Raw genomic sequence first — 25,808 nt, 5'->3', positions numbered from 1 at the left:
AGCAGCACTGGGCTTGTTGGTAATCTCAGCTATTTGAATTCATTGGGAGTCCAGCCCCAAATACGTGGTACTCAAGGAAATTAAAAATAGTCCCTTTGGAGCACATACTTGCTTTCTAGCTTTCAGCTACTTGAAAGCTGTGCTTCCAGCACTTACACCTCCAGCCACAGCTGGTAGAAAATGGACCAGAGATTGTCACAGTACAGAGCTTGGCAGAGTAGGAGATGCCCTGCTGGTGTCGGGGGAGTTGGATCATATGCTGCCTCCTAAGCTTTGGAGGCTCCTCCCAGGAATTTTCCATTTTTTTTTTCCTGCTCCCCACACATGTGCTTCTGATGGGAGCCAGAATGTGGCCCTGCATGGCTAGGGCAGCATTGCTGTGCCCTCCTGTGATGGCACAGGGGCTGTCCAAAACTTCCAGCTGTTACTGTTTTGTGACATACATGACCATTCATAACACAGCCTTGTTCACATTGGAAGCTGAAGAAACTTCTGGGTGTGCTAAAGGTACTGGAACCTTTCTCTTTCAATTGATCTGTTTAGTGACATTGATTGGTTTTGCTGGGGGGAGGATCAAGGCTCTGTACAATTTGTTGTTTTTATCTTCCCCCATAAACAGACAATATAGCCCAGGCTGAAGGGAGGAGCAGCCTGCATGTGTTAATATCTGGCATGACATTTCCTCGTGGAAAAGGAGATGCTGTCTCTAGCTTACCTGTGTGAAGAGTCAGTCCTGGCACTGTTTTCCTCCCGCATATAGAGCTTGGGTTGCTGCCATCCTATGCACCAGTCCCACTGCTTATTTGGCAATAAGCAGCTGAGGCCTTGCCTGGTGCTGGGTATGAATCCACAGTAGGGAGGAATTCTCCCACACACTGCCAGGGAACAGATTTATTGCCACATATCCACACACGGTGCAGAATTCACCTAAGTCTCTTCTAATGTTCTATTTTAATTGCTTGTCTCAGCCAGTTGATGATAAATCAGTCCTAAATTTGCAGTGGGGATTTAGAGGGGGGTAGAGATTGAATGAGATTTTATTGATATTATTGCAAAAGGTCTTTTCTATCTTTTCTGGCTAAATGAATTCTATCCTTTTGGTTGTATTAAAGATCTTTCAGAGCCAATCTGCCAGCATCCCTCTCTGCACACTGAGCAATCACTGTGCAGACTGCTGCATCCCCAGCCAGCAGAATGCTGCGTGCTGGCTGGAGCCCTCAGCTCCACCTGCCTGCACTGAAAATCAGACTGCAGGGAAGAACTTGTGCTAGAAGTCTCTTGTTTTCTCTTTGGTTTTTGGTTGGTTTTTTTTTTAACCTATTCTGTAGAGCTAAACTGTAGTTTTGCAGTGCCTGTGGGACAGCATCTGAAGAGCAACAAAAAACAGCATGTGAAACAATTCTCCCCTTCTTTCAATGCAGGAGCAGTTTTCAGGACATAATCTGAATCTTAGCATTACAGTTCAGCTACTGAGTTTTATAAATTCCTGATTTTTAAAACATTCTGTACAAGTCCTATATTTTTCTTTCCTGGTATATAGCCTTTTCCAAGAGTGGGTTTTGGGAGGAATGGATGCACTATAATTTGAATAAAACACCGTCAACTATAAATGAACATGACAGTAGTGCCTAAAGCAAGACTAATCCCATCTTCTGTTTTGCTATATAATATATATAATGATGAGGACACTCATGCCCCAATGAGTTTGTGGTTTAAAATAGGCAAGACTGGCAAAAGGCAGTAGAAAATAGCCATTTCTTGTCTCTGCTTTTCTGCTTTCAGTAAATTTTCCCTGTATGCTGACAACTCCAAGACTGTGCAAGGTAATGGCTGTGATTAATCCAAGAGATCTGGGAGGTATTTAAATTTAAACTGATATGCTTCAGATCATAATTCAACCTCTCTCTGAGGAAGAAATTATTATGGTCTTGATTTTTTTTTTTTTTTTCCTTGAGACAGTCTCACAACTGCCTAACTGGGGAGATACTGGGAGGATAAAGCAATGCACATCTCCTCATTCCAGATCCTGCTGGGCATCTGGGGCAGGGCTGCCACCAGGGTGGTATGGAGAGGTGATGGGCACACTTGGTGAGACTGCAGCCACTGCTTTGCTAAAAGGCCATGCAAACACCAGCGAGAACCCAGGCAGTCCCTTGGATAAAGATGCAGCAGCACTTCACAATGGGGCTTAAAATAGCAATTAGAAGCAGTTTCATGGTGGGCAATAGCTCAGGCCACACAGTAAACACCATTGTTTAGATCAGTGGACAGAAACCCTGGGGAATCTCCTAATGGCCCTTGAACTTAAAACTTCAGATTTAATGAAGACTGATCCATGGGCTTGAGAACCCAAACCTTTGGAGTGACAGGACTTTGCTGTGGCAGCTCTGAGCCAATGTGCAGACTGGGAGACCTGTTCCAAGAGCCATTGTCGATTTTGTTATGAACTTAGGTGCTCCAAAAGGCTGCTGACATGGATCACTGGGGTTTGGCTCAGCATAGGTACGTATGTGCAAGTGAATAGCAATAGCTTAATGCAGACGAGGGAAAGGAAGGGAAGACAATATCCAAAGTAGGCAAGATCTTTTGTTGGAAAATCTCATGCTAATAAAGGCATTAGCTTCATTCACAGCTCTCAAATAAATTTGGAAGAACCTGGTTTGTCAGGACAAGCTTATATAACTTATATAACTTTTTTTTCTGATTTATAATATTTTTCATTGTTAGGTCTGGCAGTTTTCACATGAGCCAAGTAGTCAAACAACATAAATGAACCCCTGAAATCTCAGTGCTTACTGAGACCAGCAAAGTACAAACTCTTTCTGATGGCTCCCTTCCTGGGACAGTGAAACAGGTCAGGATTGGATTCCAAAGTGCTTTCATTCTCTGTGGAAACGGCAAGGCACTGGGAGGAATGAGGTAATGAGATTCTAGTTCTGCTGCAGTAAGCTTTGCAGGTAAATCTCTCTACATGTGGATTACCTTTTGTCATCAGAGAAATAGTGATTAGATTTCTCTCTTGGTATCTAAAGCCTTTATTTGCATCATTCTTCACATCTTGACTGGAAGATGAAATACCTGATCATTGTGTGCAAGTGAAATTCAGAGCTCTGGTTTGGGGAATCTACCTGTGTACTGCAAATTTCCCAGTTTTGTTCTCCCAGGACTGCTGGTTATGATTCAGTGGACACAGCAATTATTTTGTCTTTAATTTTTAAGAAGTTTGAGCTAGGATCTCAGTTCAATTTCTATTTTGTGCAGCAAGAGATGAGAGCTCTTGACATATACCAAGATATTAGGAAATGTAAAACAAGGTGGAGAACAGAAGTGTGTCATAGAAGGTGAAATGTGAAGTAAAATTTTGGGTGGGAATGTAACAGTATCCTCTTGCATTTCTGGGTATGAAGCTGGATGTTCATGTCTGGTTTTGTACACAAAAATACTGGGGTCTGGGGGAGAGCAGATGAAGCAGAAACATGCTCAGTTTTGCCTGCTTAGCCTTCATTAGAAGTCAAGCAAAAATTGTATCTTGACATGGTGGAATCATTAGATGTAAACTAAAACCAGCAATGGTGCATTCAATGGAGGGAAGGAGTTTGGGGACTGCAGGAGTACTTGGGTGTTGCCTCTCAAAGGTGGAGGCAGAGACTGGTTAGGGCAAATAGCTTGGCTTGATGATACACTGGTACATTGAAAAATAGGTAAAAATCCCTTCTTTGTTCCTTAGAGGAAGGCAGTAACTCATGAGGGGACTTTTTTCCATCTGGGCTCGATACTTTTTTTGATGGCATCCTGGGATTAAGGCTTCATCTTCTGCCACTTTAATAAAGTTTTGAGACAGAGAAATCAGTGAGAAGAGGAATTGCCTGAGCTGCTCTATCAGACAGCATGGTGACAGGGACTCTCCTGTTTGGGCAAAGGTTGCAATTCCCTCCATAAAAAGGAGAATTTGTGCAATAATGGTCTCATCTTGCCTCAGCAGGAGGCTGGAGAGATTCAAAGGATGTGTTTGTGGTGAGTTATTACAGTTGTTCCTCCTGTGAGAGACAGTATGGTTAAAAGGCAAAACATTGCATAACCTGGCACTTGTGGGTGCTGCTGTTGTCTTTCCATGTCATTTTCATCCAGGCTTTGAAGCCTGGTGTTTGGTAGGGAGTGTAGAACATTTCCTACAGTGCTTCAGGGGAAAGTGTGAGACACAGCAGTGATGATTACAAGAGCAGAGGTTGCTTGGTGGCAGGTTTATTGTTTTCAGGTGGGGTATTTTGCTCCTCCATGAGTCAAAACCAACTAGGAATAATATACTGGAAATATCTTGAAGCCTGCCTCGGGGGACGTGCTGACTTCTTCATAAAACACAAGGGTGCTCTAATGAGAAATTGTATAAACAGTAGATAATGGGATAAAAATCCCAGGTGGAAGTGAGCTAAAAATTGTAACTTGCCCCATTAACATCTCCTCACTTCCAAGGCATGATTTATTTGATGGAAGAAGTCCAAATGTGTTATATTTCCCATTCTTGGAGCACGTGGACCAAGACTGATTTGTTGACTTGTGTTAAGGGAAAGGATTGACTTTAGTGTAACTTCTGCTGTAGCAGCATGACCTGAGCAGAGCCAAAACTCAGGTCAGAAGAAATAGGACTGTGTGTACAATGAGGCCCTGCTGTCCTTCTCATTTCTTTTTTTCAGAAAAACAATACTTTTCAGAAGCCTAGTGAAAATAAATAATGAAAGGAGTACTGAGATCAAGAAAAATAATCTGTCCTGACATTTAACCTACGGATACTTGAAATATTGCAAGAATCTGAAATCCACTGGGAAAAAATGAGTCTGAAATGACAGGGCTGTGCAGGAGTTGTTCTGAGAAATGGAGGAAGACACAGAGTTAAAAATAAAACAAAGCAAGGGAAGATGCTGCTGTAACTTAGCCCACTCTGTATTGCTTTTGTATAGGCGTGGGGGAGAAGGCAGGGAGCAGCTGGCTGCCTCAGAAAGCCTAGTTTTATTAAGCCAAATTTCAAAAGCCAAACCAGTCAATATGAGGTGTAAAATCTATAAGATCTCTTCTGATGGTGGAGCATGTATTTTTCCTCCTCCTCTTCCCTTGCACTTCCTGCCCAAAGAAGAAATAAAGAGCCCCAAGTGACTCCTCCTCCAGCATAATTTTTCTGAAGTCTTCTTTGGTTCTTAGTGTACACAACTATGTTGCTGAGTCTCCCCTTCTCCTGGAAGAAACCAGTTAAGATCTGACCCTGAATGAATTCCTAATTGCAGATTTCAACCCAGTATGAAGGAAACTGATACTATTGTTGGCAGTTACTAACTGGTGTTGGGACAGAATCACCCTGCAGTTTACTTTCTGGGGAAAATCCATCATGTCAGCACCTATTTCTGTGACCTCTATTTTTTACAATTTCCTATTTGCTTCTGTTTGTCTCTGAAGTGCTCTTGATGTACCTAAAAGAGGTGTCTGTGCTCTCTGTGGTGCAGGAGAGCACAGACCACATGGATTACTCTAGTTGCAGGGTCCTTGGAAGCAGCATGGTTTGAACCAGCCCATTGCTTTGTTCCTCCTTAGAGCAAGAGAAACTCTTTAATCCTTCAGGTGATGTTCCAAAGTACAGAGTATTGATGAGGGGTGGGATATAGGCAGACTGGCAAAAAGGTACCTAGGAAAGAAAGAATCACCGTCTTGAGGGAGTGATGTGAGTGAGTTGGTTCCTTTGGCACAGAGAGATAACAATGTGTTTTATCCTAGTCCTTCTCAATCCACAAAGTGAGGAGAGCTCACTTTAGCACTAGGCCTCTCCCAGAGCCAGCCAGAGCTGGTAATGAGTGTTTGTGTGGTGGGAATGTCTTCCCTCTCTGTTACCTTCAGATAATTTCATTGGTCACTGAGTGAACACCAATGACCTCGGACACCTCGATGGGTTGTCACAGGTGAAAGAACCCACTCCTGGTACCAGCTTCTCACAACAACAGCTTCCTTTACAGAACACCCCCACATTGTGACTACATAGATGGTATAGAATGTTGGTGTTCTACTGAAAAGAGGAGTGCAAATGCTGGGATAGTTTCTCTGCTGGCTTAAGAGGAGCTGCAGAGATGACATTGAAGGTAGGTCATATTGTGTCTCTGGGGAAAGGGACTTGGATGGGCTCCTCATCTGGGTCAGAAGAGATGTGAAAGCCCCTGTGCTGTGTAGGGTGCCAGGGTCTGGTGTTTGTTTACACACAGCTCAGCTGAACTCCAGTCTGCTCTTGCTGAACCAGATCTTAACCTCTAGGCCATACCAAAACCAGTCTTGGTAACCAGCAGAATGACAGTATCAGTTTGACATCCATCTATTTCAGGGGACAAGACAGATATATCTGCAGCTTCATGTGGGCCTGAGGCAACCAAATCCCCAGGCATGGTGGGCCAGTGAGGCTGAGCTTTCCAACCAGCCTGGAGCCTTAAATCTTCAAGACAGCTGCTTCTATTCCTGGGTCTAGTTTGGTAGAGGATCTTAGAGTGCTGGTATATGTACATGGATGTAGCTGCTGTCCCTGGAAGTTACCCAAATTCTGAGGGTCTGACTCTCCTACAGGTAGCAGAGTGCCAAAGGCTACTCTCAGTCAATTCTCTGGGTGGGCTGCAAGATGCTTTACCAAAAGCAACCTCGTGCTGCTCCAAGTGATGGTTTGAGGGTAAAGCTCAGCAGTGCCTTTATTACTCACCTGGTCACAGGTAAATAGTGAGTGTGGTAGGTTAAAGCACCTCTCTACAACTGCATTTCTTCAACAGTCTCCCTTTTGCCATTCTAATAGTTGTGTTTGCCCTGTTAAGGGGATGGGGGTTGATTTAGTAATATTTTGCCTTCTTTCGCACCCTTACTTATCTCTTCCCATGTGTTGGAGCAGCTGTCCTGTAGGGTGGTGAGAAAGTGTGCAGGTAAATATTGATTATCTCTTTGTAGTAATTCAGCAAAGAGGCAGCACTTTACTTTTCACCTGCACTGCACCCCTTCTCTCAAGTGGATTAGCTCCTGAGGAGTATCCTTAGGAGAGAAATCCTTATGTGAATGAAAGAGGCCTTTAAAATAGGTACAGGACTCCTCATAAATGATCTCCAGAGTCCTATAACCATTTTGCTGCCTTCATTAGTGCCTAAACAGAGAATGTTGTGTGGGGGAAGGAAATGAGGTGGGAGACATGATGAGAGGAGCATTATACCCTGATAACAAAACTCATCTGGACAGATCCATCCAGGACCTCTGTGTCTCCTTTCACCTGCCTCATTCTGAGCAACCATGTTAAAAGAAAGCAGAATATTTACAGCTGTATTAACCACAGTCCCATGGAGAAACAAGACAAATACCAGCAGAGCTGGTGCTGCTATGGCTGGGTAACTCACACAGCACCAGGAGCAGCACATCCCTGCCATGTGGCAGCATCTGCTGCAGCCCTGGCTTGGCACAGGTTCCAGTGCTCCTTTGCACCCTTCTTTGATCCTCTGCTCTGTTCAGCAGTGGGCACTTGATTAATTCTGTTTTACTAGTGCTGAGGGGGAAAGTATGTGCTCAGCTGGAGGAGGAGGAGGAAGAGCTTGCTTTAGACACCAGACATGGGGAGATGCTACCTGTCCCTAGGGATTTTCTGATTCTTTCCAAAGTGCAGCACTTTCTCGGGAAGGAGCTAATCCTGTGAGACACAGAGGGCCACAGAGTGAGAGTGTTCTGAGGCCAGCAGTGCAGCACAGTTCACTGCAGCCTCAGCCCTCGCCTTCCCCTTCCACCCTGTCAAAGTCAAGGCTGCTTTTCCTGCAGCACTGCCCTTCTGGCAACTCTGAATCTCTACTGCTTGACATAACCTCAGTCCATCATCTGAGGATGCAGTGGTTAAATAACAGCCTGAGCTTCTGCAAATAACTGTGGGAGTCCCTCAGGCCACTGACACTGCTTATTCCTCCCCTAGAGCCCCAGAGAGCAGGTGCAGTGACTACAAAAAGGCTTCTGAGGACAGCAGTATAAAAGCAGCTCTCACAGGGGCCAGCATGCTTCAGCCTGGTTGGAAACTGCCTGGTCCTGCATCAAATGCCAGTAGGGGGGATGTATTTCTCTTTGCCTTCCCTGGTTTGCAAAATTCATCCATCTTGTGAAAGAGCTGGGCAAGAGGAGACAAGCAGGGTATCTTTCTGATGGAAAATCAACCAAAATAGGGGTAATCTTTTAACCCAGAAACTATTTCCAATTGCAGTGGTTATTCCTCACCAGGATTTCTCCATCAACCAGTTCTCTGCTGTTTTCAGGAAGACATCCTCTGCTTGGTGCTTGTGATGGGAGTTGTACTCTTACTCTCTGGGGGTGGTTTCCCCTGGGTGGAGTAATGGCTTCCCTAAGGATAGCCTTTGCCTGCTGCCTGTTTTCCTTCCTGAATGCCTAATTACAAGGAAAGGTGCTGGTTTATGGTTTATACTCCACTCTTGCCAAAGGCCTGGTGAGGGCTGTCAGAGCCCTTCCCAAACTGGTGATGTCCCCAGGTGATGTGGACTGCAGGCAGTGACTGCTGCTTACCCTGGATGCATTTTGGGGCTTCCAGGAGCAGGAAAGCTCTTCTGTAAACTTCAGCAGAACACAGGCTGTATGTTGAGGTAATCAGCATCCTTGATCTCCTCCTCTGAGACCCAGCAGTTAGTTTATTTGCACTCCATTGTGGCAAAAATACAAAGAAAACAAATATGAAAGATTATTTAATGAACTCTGGAAATGAATAATGAATACATCATTTTTAAGTGGTTCTTCAGGCTGCTACAGAGTGCTGTCCTGAGATGTGAGAGCATGAATCTTGGCTAATACAAAGGAGGGCAGTCATTTGGTTCCTGAATGAACAGCTCACAGGATGAATGGGAGAGCTAATTGTTTCTTGAAGCAAACTTTTCAGACACTTGTGTGTCTAAGGAGACTTGGCAGTGTGCTGAGCGTTAATTTTTAAACAGTGTGAAAGATGGGCTTGACTTACCATTGCTTTGAGTTGGTGTGATGCCACTGCCTTCAATGGAGAATTTGTAGCCCTCACATATCACCTCCCTGGCTATTTGTTGGAACAGCAGTGAGAAATGAAACACTAAGCAAGGTTTTCCAGCGAGACTACAATTTTCTGGAAGATCCCCTGGTGACAGAAAAGTAGAATACATGACTGACTGAAACAGATTTGTTACGTGTCTTGTGTTAAACACATTACCTTTGCCATGATGTCGCAGCTTAGTTTTTATCTAAAAACCAAGAAAGCTGTTTGGAACCTTCATCTATTGGCTTACATTTTAAAAAAGTTATACAGCATCTTTTCCTAGACTGAAAAAATTCAGGTTGGTCTTCAATTTATTGCTTATAACTCAAAAGGGTTTGGTGTCCCTTGGAGTCCTTGGTGGATAGACTCATCATAGTGAAAACATTTTAGGGATGGATGACTCAAGAAGTTTCTTTTTTAGAGCATCTTTAAAATAACTTTCTTTGAATGGAAGAATCAGAAGGATTCTATAAAAAACTCAAATGTGTATTTCAGTATGGTGTGAGTGTATGGGTAAAAAAAGCCAATTTAAGAATTAACAATCCAGGAAAATTAATTGCAAAGGTGCAAAGTTTTCAAGTTACCAACAAGAAGGAAATGTGCAAGCAGCCAGCAGCCCAGGCTTAAGGGAACTATCTATTGAGAAGGCATTTTTCTCATCTGTGGCTTGCAATGTGCCAAGGGACTGACGTGGAGGTGGTGATGGCTGGGGGAGGTGAAGGAGCTGTGTTGAGGATCAGAGTGTTTCCTGCCTTACTCTGCTGAGCCCTCCCTGCTCTGCCCTCATGGTGCTGTGCCTGACCCCCATGAAGTGATGGCTGGGCCTCTGGAACTAGGACAGGCAGCTCCCTAAGAAAATTCCTTGCTGAGGCTCTTTTCCATTTCCACTCTGGGAAGCAGGCATTGGTTAGGAGGTGTGGCAGTAGCCACCTCAGCAGGGCTCCCTGCCAAGCTCCCTGAGAGCCATGTTAGCGGCGAGTGAGTTTAAGGCAAGCCCTTTACAGAAATGTGTGTGATGTGAAGAAAGCTTAACTTTTATTTTCACCCTTAAGAGCCTATTGCAAGCCAGTAAAGTCTTTGGTGTAGCACATGGTTGGTTTTGTTGTGTGTGAGATGCAGATGTGGTCCACAACCTTCCTTTCACATCAAAGTCTGCATCTTGCTCCAAGGTCAATTGTAGTTTTCTTAATTCATCCTTCTCTTACAATTCATTTCCCTCAGCTTGAAAATTAAGGGTTACATTTGTGTATTGTGGCAACTAAAGACCGAAATTTGATTTTTAAAACATGTCTGACATCTCTTTGATATTGGGAGCTGGATCCCTAAATATCTTTTGAAATCTGGAGCTGTGCACCAGATGGAGAATCAGCACTTAAAGAGTAATTTCACAAAGGAAGTGGAGTGAAATTATTTCCTTTAGCAAATAGTTTCACAGCAGGAAGAAAGAAAGCAGAGCCAGCATCTTGCATGGGGAGATCATGCTTACTCTCCCCATGGTCATGCCTTTTCCCTCAGATTTCTTGGGGTTGTTTTTCCTCCTATGGCTGCATCCAGGCCACATCATGGCACAATGAACAGAATGTACCAAATTAGGCATTGGTTGGTGCCTTATTGGCATCAGTTGCAGGTCAGAGTGAACACTTTGTGTCCCATGAAAGGCTGAAGCCTTTTTATGTCCTGAAGTGATTTGAGAGTAGATATAAATGTCATAGCTACACTGAGCAAGAATTGCTGGCCTGTGGAATTAGTCCCAGATAATGTCAGAGGCTCTTCAAGGCAGGCTGATGATGTGGTGTGCCAAGCTTATGTAAATGGATATATGTATGTACCTGAGGTGATGTGCAAGTGTAGGGGCTGCAGCTGGGGTCAACACCCCAGGAAATGGACAGGAAATGTCAGCTGGCAGAGTATCAAAGACTGGCAATGTCCCTGGTAGGGAAATTCTGACCCCAAATCTCTGAAGACAATAGTGATGCTGCTGAATGTGTCAGGAATTAGTCCTAATCTGGACAGTCTAGAAGAGATCTCCAAAGTTTCCTTTTTCTGGATGATGGGGACATAAATTTTTTTGCAGTGTCTGGGAGGGAAAGGAAACTTTCTAGACAGGTGGAGCTCATCAGTTTTCAAAAAAACAGCTTCTGTTTAGAGATCAAACAACTGCCATATGGTGTTGTTTTTTCCTATAGCACAAACATATTTAGCCCTGCCAGGAGAAGTCTGGGGAACTGATTGTCAGTGGCCTCACAGGATATGGCTAAACTTGGATTAAAACACTACCAAAGCATGGAGCAGCTCTGGAGAAAGGAGCTGAATGGCAAGTGAGGGAGGCAGTGATGCAGTGGGTCGCTTAGGGAAAGAGGTACTGCTCAATTGAACCTCAGTTTTATTTCATGAAAGCCTGGCTGCTGCAAAGATACAGGTGCAAAATAATAAACGAAAAATTCTACAACTCTTTATATAACTAGACTCCTTCACCAAGCTCTGAATCAACATTTCAGTTTAAAAAAAAACCAAAAAAACAAATAATTGCATGTTACTGCTCTCATTCTTGGCTATAAGACAAAATCTCATTAGGAGCTGCAATAACAGCACAACTAAGAGCAAATTTTGGCTTTAAATGCTTTCACTTTCACAACACCCACTTTTCACTTGAATGTTCAAAGTTGCTGCAAAACATTTTTGAAAATTAGCTATTAGCTATATACTGTAGTAATTTTTCTAGTGACAGCCATTGCATAGACCATCTACATTGTAATAAACTTTTTGCAGTACCTTAAATTTGTCTTGTTATTGTCTATCAAGTGGTGTTATTGCTAAACTTTTTCCAGTGCTGACTCAGTTGATGAGCATAATTTTACTACGTAGGCAGCCCTAATTCATGATGATTTGTGGTTTCACAGAGAATCTAGAACCTTCCTCAAAAGCCATTTTGCAAGTGACTAAGACAGTCATGAAAGATCTTTGAGCTTGAGGTTTGTGCTATAAATACAAAGCAGCATTTATTATTTGGGCTTTACAAATGCAATTTTAATTTTGCCTTTATCAGTGCTTCATTAATGAAGTGGGCCATGTAGGAACAATTTGTTTCTCTGGGCTCCCAAGCAGATTTCTGTGTCACATTAGGAAAAAATAAAAAAGGAGCAAAGAAAAAAATATTTTTCTTTCCCTTGGCCTCCCTTCCCCCTTCCAGGCTTTCTGCTCCAGTAGCTTGTATTGTAGTCATACTATGCTTGGAGTGACTTGAGAGCATCCCTAATGCTGCATCCCTGGCACTAAGCAAATAAACTATTTTTGTTCAGCAATCTTTCAGCTGCACTTCAAGAAACATTCCCTTGTCTGCTGACAGACACTTGGGAAGGCTTGGTGAGGTTTGAGGCAGAATGAGGCAGCTCGTCTTGTTTTCCTTGGTGCATTAAATCCAAAGCAACTGGAGGAAGGCTCAAATGACAGTGAGTTTTCCCTCTCTGTCCACTCAAATTTTGATCTGAGGAGGAAGATGCTTCTTCCTTCTGGCCCTTGCATCATCTGTGGTGATGAACAGGGGGTGTAGAAATTTTCACACCTAAGGTCTGGCAGGAACAGCCTCATCCCCTGGAGTGACTGGCACCAAGGGTAGCTGCAGAGAGGATGTTGGACACCTGCAGGATGGAACTGATGGCAGGGTGAGATTTCACAGAAAGTTGGATTGCTTTGTCCTTAGATCTGTCCTGCCAAGGCAAAATCCTTTCCTTCTTGGAAAACCATGAGTCTCCCTGCCCTGAATTCATATGTGGCACCCAGGAAAGTTGCTTTTTCCTTTGCTTTCATTTCTAGAGAGTTTCCTTTAACCTCTTTTGATTTAAAGCTGAGTTTGTTGAAGCCTTATGTTCTTTCCCTCCCCCTCCAGTATTTCACAGGAGCCTTTTTTTTCCCCTGTGCCTTTTGTTAGAGAACAAATTGCTCCTGCATCATTGGAGCTGTGGTTTGCTGTGTTCTTTGTACGAGGTGGTTTCAGAGAGTGGAGCATTGGATCACAACTCGACTACTCTCCCCATACACCATTTCTGAGGCTTCAAGGCTCACCTGTTTTTTAGCAAATCAGAGTTGACACTGACTGACTTCAACGCTGGTGGAAGCTTTTCCCCTACTTCTTGGTCTTTGTGGATGGGCTGTTGGCAAGTCTTGCTGACTGCAGCTGCTAAAGCCATATCTCTGTCTGTGTGGAGGTGCAGAAGTTGCCTTCAGTGAGTCCTTGAGGTCTCTTGCTGCAGTGCCAAAAGCCTGTTTGATTGCAGGAATGTGGCAAAGTCTGCAAAAGGCCAGTTCAGTGCACTGATGTTAGAGCTGGCTGTGCTGGGACCCATGGGGAATTGATAGCTGCAGTATGGTGTGTGAACTGTAATCAGAGGTCTGGTGTCCCAGTTAGTTCCAGTTAATATGTGAGAATGGCACTACCATAACTGAGGATAAACCTGCCCTGCATCCTATAAAAATTCCCTCAGATTTACAAACACTCATGTTACACTGCTGGTTCTCAGGGCTGGCTTGACCTGCAGCCTAGGGAGGAGCCAAGAGGTGGAGGAGAGCCAGTCTGCCTCCCAGAGTGGTCTGGCCTGGGGTGGAATTAACCTCTTTGTTCAGTGCAGAGGAAAAAAATTTCAAAGCAGGCCAGTGTTGACCTACATTTGATCCTTGCAATGTGCAAGTTCTGCTTCCTGCACTTTTTCTTGCGGTGACCTTTTGTTCCTCGGAGGTAAGAACTGCTTTGAGGCATTGCTGTGTGTTTTGTACAGTGAAACTTTCCTTCCAACAGGAAAGGATAATTTGAAGATCGTTATTTCTGTTACAGGAAATCCCAAAGTCAAATTAAAAAAAGGAAACTTGTTCTTGTAAAGTCTTCAAATATCATAGGATTATATCTCTCTTTAGATTCTGACATTATGGATGGGATGATTGCCATTGATCTCTCATATGTGCCATGTGCTTTGGAATAGGATGTTTTGCCAAAGCCTCTCCTCAGCACCAACCAAGTCTGAGTGAGTGGGGAAGAGAAATGTGGTCTGTGCCAGAAGGCTGAGGGAAGGGCCAAGGGGCTGGGGATGTGGCTGAGAAAAGTATGGATATTCTCCTCTGCATGTGAGAGAGTCAAGAGAGCAGAAATTGGTCATTCAGAGGACAAGAGGAGATTCAGAGGAGCATATGGTAGTCCAAGGCAGAGCTGTGCCAATGCTTTTTTTTCCCCCCTCCCTTCTGTCTGTTTTCTGGAGTAATGAAGGCATGGGAGAGGAAGGACATGAGGAAAGCTGTTTGGGGTTGAACAAGACTTTTGGCCTTGAACAACATCTCTGCATTTATAGAATAGAGATCCTGAGGCTTGAAGAAACTGGGAGAGCCACTCACAAGCTTTAAGTGATGGATGGCTCCCTTACACCTTCCCCGCCCTTTCCTTTGCTGCCACTACCCCCAAACTGCTTTGAGCCTTTAGCTGATGGAAATAGAGTCTGAAAAGATCCTTCTGAAAACACCATTCTTTAAGGGGTGCACAGGCATCTGCCTGGGGCCACAGGCTTCTCCCAGCACCACTGGAGCACCTGGTGGTGCTGTGTTAGGTTTACTCCAAGAGATGCCCAGTGCCTCTTTGATGGCTCGTATGAGATGAGTCACTGGCATACTTCAGGCAATGTTTTCAAGGGTGTGATCCACCAGACAGTGACTAGGCCTCTTGGTGCTCCTCTTCTGGGGGTCATCCTGGGAGAAGGGCATTGGTGTTGCTATGTAATTCCATATCAAAGCAAGTATTTTGTTTCACTTTCTCAGTGAAGAAGGGGCTGGAGAAGGTGCAGGTGAGGATGGACAAAATGGCCATTCCCAGCAAGCTCCCTGCTGCCAGATCAGCTCCCCCCAAGGTGGCACAGTGTGGGTGCACTGACTGGTGCATCCCAGAGGGATGCAAAAATACCCTGTGCAAAGCCCAGGATGTCTGCAGGCAGTAACATCTTCAGAAGATTCCATCGGTAGCAGGACTTGGCCGCAAAACTGAACTGACCTATTTTGCCTTGCTGTGTCCTGACACAGGCAAAGTGCTATCCAGTCACAAATCATTTCCATGAGGGCACTTGGTGCCTTTGGACTGGGTTTTGTCAGCCAGCACCTTTTCCCTTCTGTGCAGCTACCCAGGTGAACTCAGCTGAGCAGCAGTAAATGCCTTGGGGGCAGAGAGCAGCCTGACCTTATCAGTGGATGTGTTCCTTTCATGTGAAGGATGCTGAGGTTATGGATTCAAAGGTAGGAGATGGAAAATTGTGTTTCCTGGAGTAGAACATCAGCTCCTGCCATGTTGCCCCTCCTGCACAGTGAAGTGAAGCTGTGACCAAGACCAGAGTGCAGCTGGCTGCCTCCAGGTTTTGTTATAATGTTGAGTTCAGGTTACTTGTGCAGCCTTGCTTCTGCTGCATCCCAGTTTCTGAGAGATTAACTGCTAGGCTTCCATGTCTCCTGTGTGTTGCTTTAAAAAAAAAAAAAAAACAACAATGGGAAAGAACTAGAAATCCATCTGTCCTGTTTAGCAGCATTGCATTTAACACCCATGTGGGGCTGATTCCCTTTGATTAGCTTGACTTTGCTTTATAGACTAGTAGAGCAGTGACCTGTTGGATACTTGGGTCAGGCACCACTTATGTGCTGCCCCTATTTAGTTTTCTCTTCTCTCTGTAATACCTCATGCTGTGCAAGATCCAGCTTTGCTTCAATCCTGCAAAGTCCTGATTAGTCCTTCCTGTGTCCAACTCCTGCTCAGCTGAGAGCAGTCAGCACAATTTATTTGCTGTGGAATATAACCTGTCAGCAGATTTTTCTCCTTCCTCGTGGAAGGGCTGAATCCAACGCAGACAGTGCTGCCACTGTACTCTGCATTATAAACTCTTCCAAGCAGGGATTTGCACTCGCAAAGCATCTTCCTTTGTCCCTCTCTAGTGGCCAGCACACGAGCAGAGATTTATGAATTTCCATCACCAAAACAGTTTGCAGAGTAGTTGGGCTTGCTGTCAAATGCTGTGATTGTCCCTTGATGATAATCATCCAGTCTGGAATACCGAGTTATGGCTCCAAAGGAATAGCAAGTCAGAGCCTTCGTTGCCATCAGCCTCTGCAATCCCTCTGAAGGCAGCACGGCTCCACCACTTCACACCACACATGGTGTGTGCCAGCCTTTATCTGGCATCTCCAGCTCTAATGGGAACATACGCTCGGCTAAATTAAGAAGGAATATTTTTGTGCTTTAGTACAAGCATACTAACAATTCCACTTTATTTTAAGGATGTGTCTTAAAAAGCATTAAAAGTGGCATAAAATAATAATATATGTAATTTACCACTGTGGAGACTGTCAAGTGTTGTCATGCTACTGGCATTGTATTTAATACCCAGGCTGCCAAGAGGCATCGCTAATAGAATTTGCATTAATATACACAGCTTCTTTAAAAATTAATTAGCCAAAGTAGAGCATCATGTACTGAGGCTCTCAAACAGGAGAGAAACATTGAAGCGGCACTGAAATAAGCAGTCTCAGAGCTCCTTGGGAAGACAAGGGCGGCTGGAAATATTGCCCCAGCCGTTCTCTCCTGCCCAGTGCATCACGATGGGGATGCAGACACAAACTGACAGCAGGAAGCATTGCTGTGGAAAATTCTGAAGGAAATCATAGATTTGAACTGGGCCTGGAGGCTGCTGTGATGCTGCCGAAGGCTGTTGTGTTGCAGCTGCAAACTGGAGAAGCTGCAAAGAAATACAAGGAACCTGTTAAGTCACAAAAAGGAAATGTGATCTTTTCTAATATTTTCCCAGAGGCAGGGAGGCGCCAGCATTTCACAACACGCGTGGCTCACACATTTGTGTGCTGAAGAAGGTTTGCATGGGTCACAATGTCCGACAGCAGCAGTGAGGCAGTGCAGAGCTCACCAAGGAAATGCCTGATAACCCCTGTCAGCCCCTTTATTTTCCTGTTTTTCCCTCAGCCTGCAAATGCAACAGCAGATTGGGATGCTGTTTACTTGACTGCTTCAATAAATTAGCAGCAGCCGTTCAGTCTCCAGCCCCTCCAGTTTCTCCATGCGCTGGAAATGGCTCCAAATGCATTTTTGCTGCTCTACATGGAGGAGGAAAACCAACATTTTACTGGTCACATGTGTTGATACTTTTAGTCAGAAGCTGAACAAAGTTAATGGCATTTGTGAAAACACTTGTGTAGCTCAAGGCCTTCTCTTCTTTTGTACTTTAGCCTTGCTGGGTTATAAGTCTGAGCTCTGGTATGGCCACAAGGGATCTGACCTCACTGCCCATGGACATCCTTTGTATCAGCTGAGTGAGGGGAAAGAGGCCCAAGAACGTGGATTGTGCCTGAGCCAGGCAGAGTTTCTTTCTCTCCCATGAGCTTATCTCATGGCTGAGCTCTTCACAGCTTTCCTGCCAAGAACTTCCCCCAAGTGTAGGTATTTTCCTTCTTTACTACCTGTAAGTGAATGCTCTGTCTCCAACTGTCTGTTAAAATTATGAATAATTCCCAGCCTTCTCCTGTACTGTCACCTTGAAGGTATTTATAAGCTCTGGTCCTGTCCCCGCTGGATCCAGGCAGTGCCATTGCTTCTATTGCAGTCACATCTCGCTGTCCAGTTTCAGGGTTCATTACTCAGCAGTGGAAGTTCCCTCTGGGCTGGAATTTGGGAAGTGAGGTTTCAGGCTGGGAGCAACTAAAAAACATCAAATGCAGCTATTAACTGTTATACTTATGGAAGAGCAAGGGAGATGAATGGTTTTAGTGGCAGTCTGGCTGCTTCTGGTGAGGTATTGGAAGTTAAATGATTTTCAAACAGTGCAACATTTCTGCTTTTGCTGCAGCTTCTGTCCTCTCCACATCTCCATCTGCACAAGGCATGTGTTCAGCCTGCAGAAGGGACCTCATGTTCAGACACTGCTGCAAGTCTTGGTGGTCAGACAGCTCTGGGCCAAAATACTGTAGGCCATAAAACTGAAGGCCATAAAAACAAGCAGCTTGCAAGACAAATTCTTCAGTTTCTCTGAATTCAGCCTTGGTCAATACTTGTAGGCTCCTTGGCTCTATTAATGGAGAGGAAGGCCAGGTACAGTCTGTGAGAGCTGCTGCTTTGATTTAGAGAAGGTTGTCACAGTGAGAACTGACATATTTAATGAGTGCCTGTTTTTCTGATTCATCATTTCAGAGCTGTGTTTGTTCACATGGTAGACCTCTCCAATCCCCAGGAAATCATGTTATCAATGATAAAATGCTCAGGTGTCTGAGGTTTCACTGCACAGAGCAGGCTCAGGGGACAGGAATATTCCCTGGGGAAGGCTGAGGGGGTGGCTGGCAATGAGAAAGCACCTATGCTCAGTTCTGCAGCTAAATGAGACACAAATCAAATGCTTTCATACCAAGCAGGGAGACTCAAAGGGGTCCTTTGCTGACCAGATGTGCTGAGCAGCAGAAGGGGAAGGCAGAGGGATCCATTGCTTTCCATCCAATGGGGGATCAACTGGGACATGATTAGAAGCTGTCAAAAATGAGGGATACTGGAGATGGGTTGAGCTGGACTCCAGCTCTCAGATACAAGCTTTGGAGTAGGTCTGAGGAGCGAAATGGGTTAAAAAGCTCTAAATCTAAGACTATGTTATTATTTTATGCTTTGTTTTTACAGCAGATTGAAAATAGGTACTTTTTCTTTCCTTCTCTCCCCACGCTGTTGGGAGTGCCATTCTGGTGACAGCCCTGGGGACCTCCCCTTGTCAGGCTGCTTCACACCCACCCTTGCAGCCCTACTCCTGCAGCCAGCATTCCATGGCAAAAAGGGATGGAGAAGATATTGCTCTCTGCTCCAGCACTGGGAACTGGAGAGACAAACAGAGCCTGAGGCTGTTGCTCCCAGTTTTTGGTGGGAGAGCTCCCCTGGGTTCAGACTGTCATGTGCCTCTTCCAAGGCCAAGATCCAGAAAGTGCAGATACAGTGGGGCAGTCCCTACCTGGTATGGTTTGGACACTGGCCAAATGCCAGGCACCCACGAGTGCCACTCACTTGCTCTCCCTGCCACAGCTGGGCAGGGGAGAGGAAAAAAAAGGATGAACAGGTCATGAGTGGAGATAAGGACTGGGAGAAAACACTCCAAGGGCAAAACTTATGGTTATGAAGTGAATTTATTGCTAACAGAATCAGAGGAGGATAATTAGAAGTAAAAGAAGCCCTTAAAATACTGTTCTTCCCCTCAAGCCCTACCTCCTTCCCACTGACAGTGCTGGGGGCAGGGTGTGGGGGTTTGGTCAGTTCATCACTGAGATCTCCTTCCACTGCTCAGCCCCTGCTGTGCCATGGGCTCCCTCCCATGGGAGTTCTCCATGAACTTCTCCAGCATGAGTTCAATTTCACAGTCCTCCCAAAACTGCTGCAGCATGGGTCACTCATCCATGGGATGCAATCCTCCAAGGCCAGGCTGCTCCAGCTTGGAAGCAGAACCCTCTCTCTCCACAGGGACTCCCACTGGATCACAGCCCCCTCCAGGCACCCACTGGCTCTGGCACTGGCACCTCCCCACGGGCTGTGGGTGATCTCTGCATCCCCATGGACCCCGTGGGCTGCAGGGGCACAGCTGCCTCACCATGGTCCTCACCACAGCCAGCAGAGGAAATTCATCTCCAGTGCCTGGAGCACCTCCTCCCCCACCTTCTCCACTGACCTTGGTGTCTTCATGTTTTTTCCCTCACATGGTGTCACCTTCTCCCCTTCTCTGCCTAGAAAAAACTGCCCTCTTTGTTTTGATTTTCTTTTTAAATATGTTATCACAGAGGCACAGCCAACATCTCTAACTGGGTCAGCGGTATGTCCATCTTCAGAGCCATCAGGGATTGACTCTGCTGGACATGGTGGAAGCTTCCAGCAGGTTCTCACAGAGACCATCTTTATGGCCCCCCTGCTACCAAAAACCAGGCCAAGCAAAACCAACACACTACCCTAGAGGAGGATGAAGCTGTCAAGATCTGCAGATGGAGGATTTGGGGGGACTGCAGTGAAACAGGCTACTGAAAATACTCATCTACATTGTAAGGGGGTGAAAGAGACTGCTGAGGCATTGGCACAGGATATTTTTGGTGTGAAAGGGAGCTGTCTGTGTCTCAGGACAGGCTGCACAACCTCAGTTGCCCTGTGAGTCACTGGGGGTGAGCTGTGCTGTGGGAAGGGCTCTGCGTGCAAAGCAGAATTCTGTGCTAATGTGAAGTGTATTTGTCTTGTTGGTGCCTTGCTGCCTCTGATTTCCCCAGAAACAAAGTGAATCCCACAAGGCATTTCTTTCTCACTTTCCTCCTGAAGTTTGATTATTTGAAGAGATTCAGGAATTGCGTAGTTTAGGAGAAGGTTCCTAGGGAAAGCAGCTTGCAGCGCTGGGCAAGGCAGCTTCTGTCTGCCTCGTGCTACATCCTGAGACTGAGTCAGGAGCAACCTGGGAAATACTGATCTGATGCTGAGTGCCTGCAGCTCCATGGTAGCCCACAGGGGTTTAAACCATCACAGGGCCTGGAGCAACAGCAAAACAGGACTGAGGATGCAGCTGGTGGGGGGGAAATTGTTGCTTTCCTCTCTGTTACCAGCAGCATCAGTTCAGCCTCAGATTATTCCTGCTTCCAGGTCTGATGTTCAGCCAAGCTGTGGGACAGAGCTGGCTTCCTGACAGCAAGGGAAGTGTGAATCCAAGCCAGCCATCACCCTGTTTCTGGAGCAAAGCTGATGTTCCCAAGGAAATACCTTTTCTGGGGTGGCAAGGCCCTGTGTCTTGGGACTATTCCAGTATCAGGGATTTGGCAGCAGGAGAGTGGTGGGTTTGTACTCCTAAATTATAATCTGATCCTGTTGTACTAAGGACAAAATGGTGGTCGAGTATTTTATAAATATAAAATAGAGTTTGAATATTTTTATTTTTGTCCTTTTTTATTTTCCTCCCCAGATCTTAGTAATGCTCTGCTGCTTCTCAGCCGGGGGGCTGTGTGACCCTGGCTGTCCCATGCCCTCCTGTCCTCAGGACATGGCTTTGCAGATGGGACTTAAATCCACGTGCTAGCCAAAACCCTGGCAACACTTTCCTTTGAATCAGTGTCTCTGTGGGAGTGTTCTCCAATATAACTTTGGTACTGTAAATACTAGAGATATTTACCTTCTGTTTCAGGGGAGTGAGGGCTTTGGTCTTCCAGCATGGTATTTAATTCCTTGCCTTGGCTTAGCCTTTATTGGCTCAGGGTTGTCAGATGGGGGAAGGGGAGCTGTGGTGGATTTGTTCCCTCCAAGGTGGGTGAGGTATCACCTGCACAAGCACATGGCTTTGGAGGAGTTGGTCTCCAAGGAGCTCTGCTGCCTCTGGATGTGGCAGAAGTCACAGTGCAGAAATCTTCACAGCAGCATCACCTTTCAGATGTTATCCTTGACTCACCACCAGTTTCCTCCATCCAGAAAGACCCCTCTGATTAATGCTTGTAGCATAGCAAAGGGTCACCACAATATGTGGGTCTCATAAGCTGAGAATGTGTCAAATGAAAACCGAGCCACTGAGGTATATGTTGATCCAGAAGCTCTTGTGGCTGCTTGCAGGGTGATGCTCCACAACTCCCATGGCCACAGGCAGCCAGGGATTGTCCCAGCTGAGGGCAGGGCCAGAGAAAAGGCATCTCTAGATTTCTCTTGGTCTTTTAAAAATGGTCATCAAAATGTTTCCATTTTCAATAACGACACATTTTCGTCAGTGTTGCTATTGAAACAGCATCTGGATCTCTGAAAATTAAATCAACTTTTTATCAAAACCCAGGAATCTCTATATTCTCCCCTTTCCTAGTTTACCATTAGAAACTTACAGTACTTGGAGCAAAAACTACAAATACCCCCAGGTTTTTCCTTGTGGTTGAAAAGGCTATTTGCTTGTTTTGAAGGGTTACTTTTCACTGCTATTTAGAAGCCTTTCACTACTATTTAGTTGCCTGAAGCAAAGCACAAAGTTTAGCTTGGCCTGCCCACACAACATTGTCATGCTGATCTTCTGTCAGCCTGGCCACCCATAGCTCCTTGTGTGGACACACTGCAGCAGGTGACAGAGCCATTCATGGACACCACAGCTCTCTCACGCTGACCTGCCCCCTGCAAATTTCTCCTGAAGCACATGGCTGAAGGGAGAAGAGCTCCTGGGTGAGGCTGAGGTGCTGCACAGACACCCTGGGTGATTTACCCACTCCTGCAGGGAGCCAGCAGCACTGCCAGCAGTGAGTCAGGTTTCCTGCTCCTTAAATTTAGACTCGTCAGCCCTCACCTCTCTCCTCAGCTTTGTGAAGCATATTGGGATCCAAGGTAGTTACAAAACAATGACAAAGGTGTTAAAACGATTACCATAAAAATACATCTGTTTTCTGCATTAGTGCCTTGGAATGCCATCGAGCTCTTGGAAACCAGAAGGGTGGCACCTGGCTGCCAGAGTGTGTCTTGTGTGGACTTGGAGAAGTCTGCTAAAAGGGTAGGATTTTCTTTCCTTTTAAAATCACTCTTGTAGGCAGTAAGAAAAAAACAATTCTATATTCCGTGTGATGAGATATTGATCTAACTTCTAAATCCCTCTAACCTGATTAAGGCCTTAAGGATTTCAACTATTGAAAAATGTGAGGTTTTTTCATATAAATACCTCAGGCTTAACATCCCTAGTGCAGCCTAAGTCTTATCCTGAGAAATTTAAACAGCTCAGCCTGTAGGGATCATTCAACCCTACCAAAGGCTTTAACATATGTTTGTACGTAAATATAGTTTACATATATATTAAGCTTACGTATATGTAAATGTAGATTATGTCTATGGCAGTTTGCAGCCAATCTTGAGAAGGGATTTTCTTGGTACCTTTTCATGGTATGTAGTTGGGCAAACAGCCTGATCTAACCCAGGCAGTTTTGAGATGTCTGTTATCCTTGTCATCCTTTGATCACACCTTCCCTAAAGGGAGGTGAAGCTCGGGCATATGGGGGTGATTGCAAAGATGCACCTTCCTCGGTGGCAACGTTCACTTTCTAGCACATGCTGGAGAGGTGTTAGTGCAGAAGAACAGAGATCCAGGGCTCTGATTAATGCTCATGGTGTATATCCTTCCATTGGAAGGGAATGTTGCAATTTCTAGCTGAAGGTCCTGTGCTCTCATGGCTTTCCCAGTCCTTGTGTGTGGTTTGTCATATTCTGGGATATGTCTGCTCCAGCCTCTCACTTGCACCATGCTGGCCACAGGGGTCACTTGAGCTTCCAGAGCTCTGTGTCCTCTCATGGGGTTTGACCTTGGAGCAATGTGCTCCCTCCTGTCTGCAGAGCATGGTCAAACCCAGAGCCAGGAGAGAGGAGCTGCAAGTCAAAATGGATGTAGCACCAGCACAAGCAGTGATGTGTGGTTTTGTTGCTCTCCAGCCTTTCCCTTCCCTGCCTCCCAATGCTTTTTGGAGCTGTAAGGATCAGAGCTCCTAAACTCCCTGGAGGAAATGCAATACACAGTGTTTGACTTTTCAGCAATACAGTGTGGTGGCAATTGTCAAAGCTGCTTCCTTCTGTGCCCCAGCAGCCCCTGCTAAATATGTGTAGCTTGGTGTTGGTACAAGCTCCAGGTACATCCTGCTGGTCTGATCTGCAGGTGAGAACCCAACGTATCAAGAGGGCAACACAATCCCATCTGGATTGTTTAAAGGGTTGGAGCTACTGGTGTACTCTCAGCTGGCCCCCAGTGGCATTTGCATTTTGGCAGCACAAATGCAGATTGTAATCCTGCCAACACGAAACGTTTGCATGTGCCCAGGTTGCATTCAGAAGTACAAGTTTCCTCGAGGCATTCCTGGTTGCAGCTGCAAGATAATTAGTGATGGCTTTTTGAAAGTCACAAGGCTGACTTGTCTTTTCCCATGGAAAAATATTAGGATATATGATCTGGGTATGTGGTGGTAGCAAGGGAGGAGCTCTCGACAGAAATAGAGAATCCTCCTGGGGACTTTTGCTATCTGGCAGCTGAAAACTTATCTGCTGAGCTCCCTTTTGGGTAACTGAAGGAGACTCTGTGAGCAATGGGAATTCAAAACCGTGCCCAAGGACTGCACTGAGCGCTTCCTCCAGTGTGGGAATACTGCCTGTTTCAGTGAAAGGAGGGCCAAAAAAGAAGATAATCATGGGGAGAAAGAAGCATACGGAGCTGGAAGTGATGTAGTGGAAACATCACTTAGAGTGGAGGAGAAAATGAGCACGGTGCCTGTCCTCAGAAGGGAAGGGGAAGCCAGGATGAGGTGCAGCCTGGGAGAGGGAGAGATGCAGAAAAGAGGTGAAGCAAGACAGGCCAAATTGATTTCAGTTGTTGTGATGAGGCAGGAGGGCATGAGGGATAAAGCAAAGCCAAAAGAAGGATGACAGCAGGTAGCAGAAACTGAGAGGCTGTTTACCACAAAAAATGACAGCAGGAGAAAGGCCACTGTGCTTTTGCCATCCATCTACACTAGAAATTCAAAAAGAGATCCTCATGGATATAATTTAAGAGCCTTTTGGTTGACCTGAAATCTCCAGATTATTCACAAGCATCTTGAAACGCTGGAGCTGAGTGTGGCAGGTTGGTTTTGTTAAGACACTCTCACTTCTTGCACTGTCTTCACATCTGTGATATCTATGGGTAAAAATAATTCAGTACAAATATAGTTTGTGTCTGTCTTTAAGAAATCAAAGTTGTTGTGATGCCTGGGGCTGTGACAGAGAGCGTTAGAGAAGCGCAGGCAGGAAGCTGCTGCTGTAGGGAGGCAAAAAGATCTGGAGTTAAATAAAGAAACCAGCTCCAGCACCACTCTTCCCCCAGCCCCTCTCCGCCGGGCTCACGGTCAATCAGCGTGTGCTCCCGACAGCCCCCTCTGATATATTAATTAGCGCAGCAGCCTAACGAGGAGCGCAGAGCACTGTGTTTCAGCAGTGATAAGCTGAGCCTTTCTGTGTTTCCAGGCAGGCTGGCTCCCGCTGAGCTCTTAGCCACAGTCGCAGCCAGGGATGGCAGTGGAAGGTGGGAAGCTGGAGAAGCTCTGATCTCTCGGTGGAGAGATGGGAGGCTGTGAAGGAGCTCTCCGAACGCCGGCAGAGCGGAGCAAGCCAAGATGTAGAGCAAACCCCCAGCAGCACAGCAGCAGTGAGCTCTCTGGAGGATTTCTGCAGCAGCCTACTGCTTTTAAAATCTGGTCAATAAACATTAGATAAAATTGATGTTTCTTTGTCAGTGTGTTTATCTGAACTTCGGTTACATTGGGCACTAGTCAGGAGACATAAAATGTCTTATGCTGCTTTATTAAAGAGGACCTTTAATTACCTTATTAAGAACTGGCCATTCTCTCCAAGTACATGAAAATCCAAATCTGTCAGTGCAGTTCAGCAATGATTATTTGCATTCTGAACAGCAAAGGGCTCAGTGGTGCTGTAGTGAGGCTCCAATGTCCACAAACTCCCCTTCCGGCGAGGGCATTTCCATGTCTCCTGTCTGCAGACACCGCCTGTGCAGTGTCACTTTGTGAATGGGATTTGGAGTAAAACAGAAGTGTTTGAATAGAAACCCAGCTTTTGGGTCTGGAAGTGGAGCACTGCCCTCCTGTTTGGGTTTGGATTTGAGTTTAAAAAGCAACTGTGAGGCAGAATGATGCGTTTAGGGTGGCTTGCTATCTCTGCCAGGATTAGGAAATGGAGAATCCTGCAACAGTGCTTCCT

General features: G+C 45.5%; 3 long non-coding RNA genes across 3 annotated transcripts; 2 read left to right on the top strand and 1 right to left on the bottom strand.

The window, feature by feature from the left end:
* The first annotated feature begins 1,780 nt into the window (after positions 1 to 1,780).
* On the top strand, positions 1,781 to 4,703 carry LOC146438851 (uncharacterized). Its single transcript, XR_014850520.1, has 3 exons — positions 1,781 to 1,823; positions 2,453 to 2,502; positions 2,728 to 4,703. It is a non-coding gene; the product is annotated as an uncharacterized LOC146438851 (long non-coding RNA).
* LOC146438850 (uncharacterized) lies at positions 4,678 to 6,007 on the bottom strand. Its single transcript, XR_014850519.1, has 2 exons — positions 5,875 to 6,007; positions 4,678 to 5,671 (listed from the first exon to the last, which is right to left on the bottom strand). It is a non-coding gene; the product is annotated as an uncharacterized LOC146438850 (long non-coding RNA).
* On the top strand, positions 6,006 to 25,288 carry LOC146438849 (uncharacterized). The gene is made up of 3 exons (XR_014850518.1): positions 6,006 to 6,119; positions 22,481 to 22,575; positions 25,059 to 25,288. It is a non-coding gene; the product is annotated as an uncharacterized LOC146438849 (long non-coding RNA).
* Positions 25,289 to 25,808: the final 520 nt, after the last annotated feature.

Source organism: Lichenostomus cassidix, chromosome 3 (assembly GCF_008360975.1).
Source record: "Lichenostomus cassidix isolate B80296 chromosome 3, HeHo_3.0, whole genome shotgun sequence".
NCBI classification, from domain to species: domain Eukaryota; kingdom Metazoa; phylum Chordata; class Aves; order Passeriformes; family Meliphagidae; genus Lichenostomus; species Lichenostomus cassidix.
The sequence above is the reverse complement of the archived record's forward strand: the minus strand, read 5'-3'. Positions and strand labels throughout refer to the sequence as shown.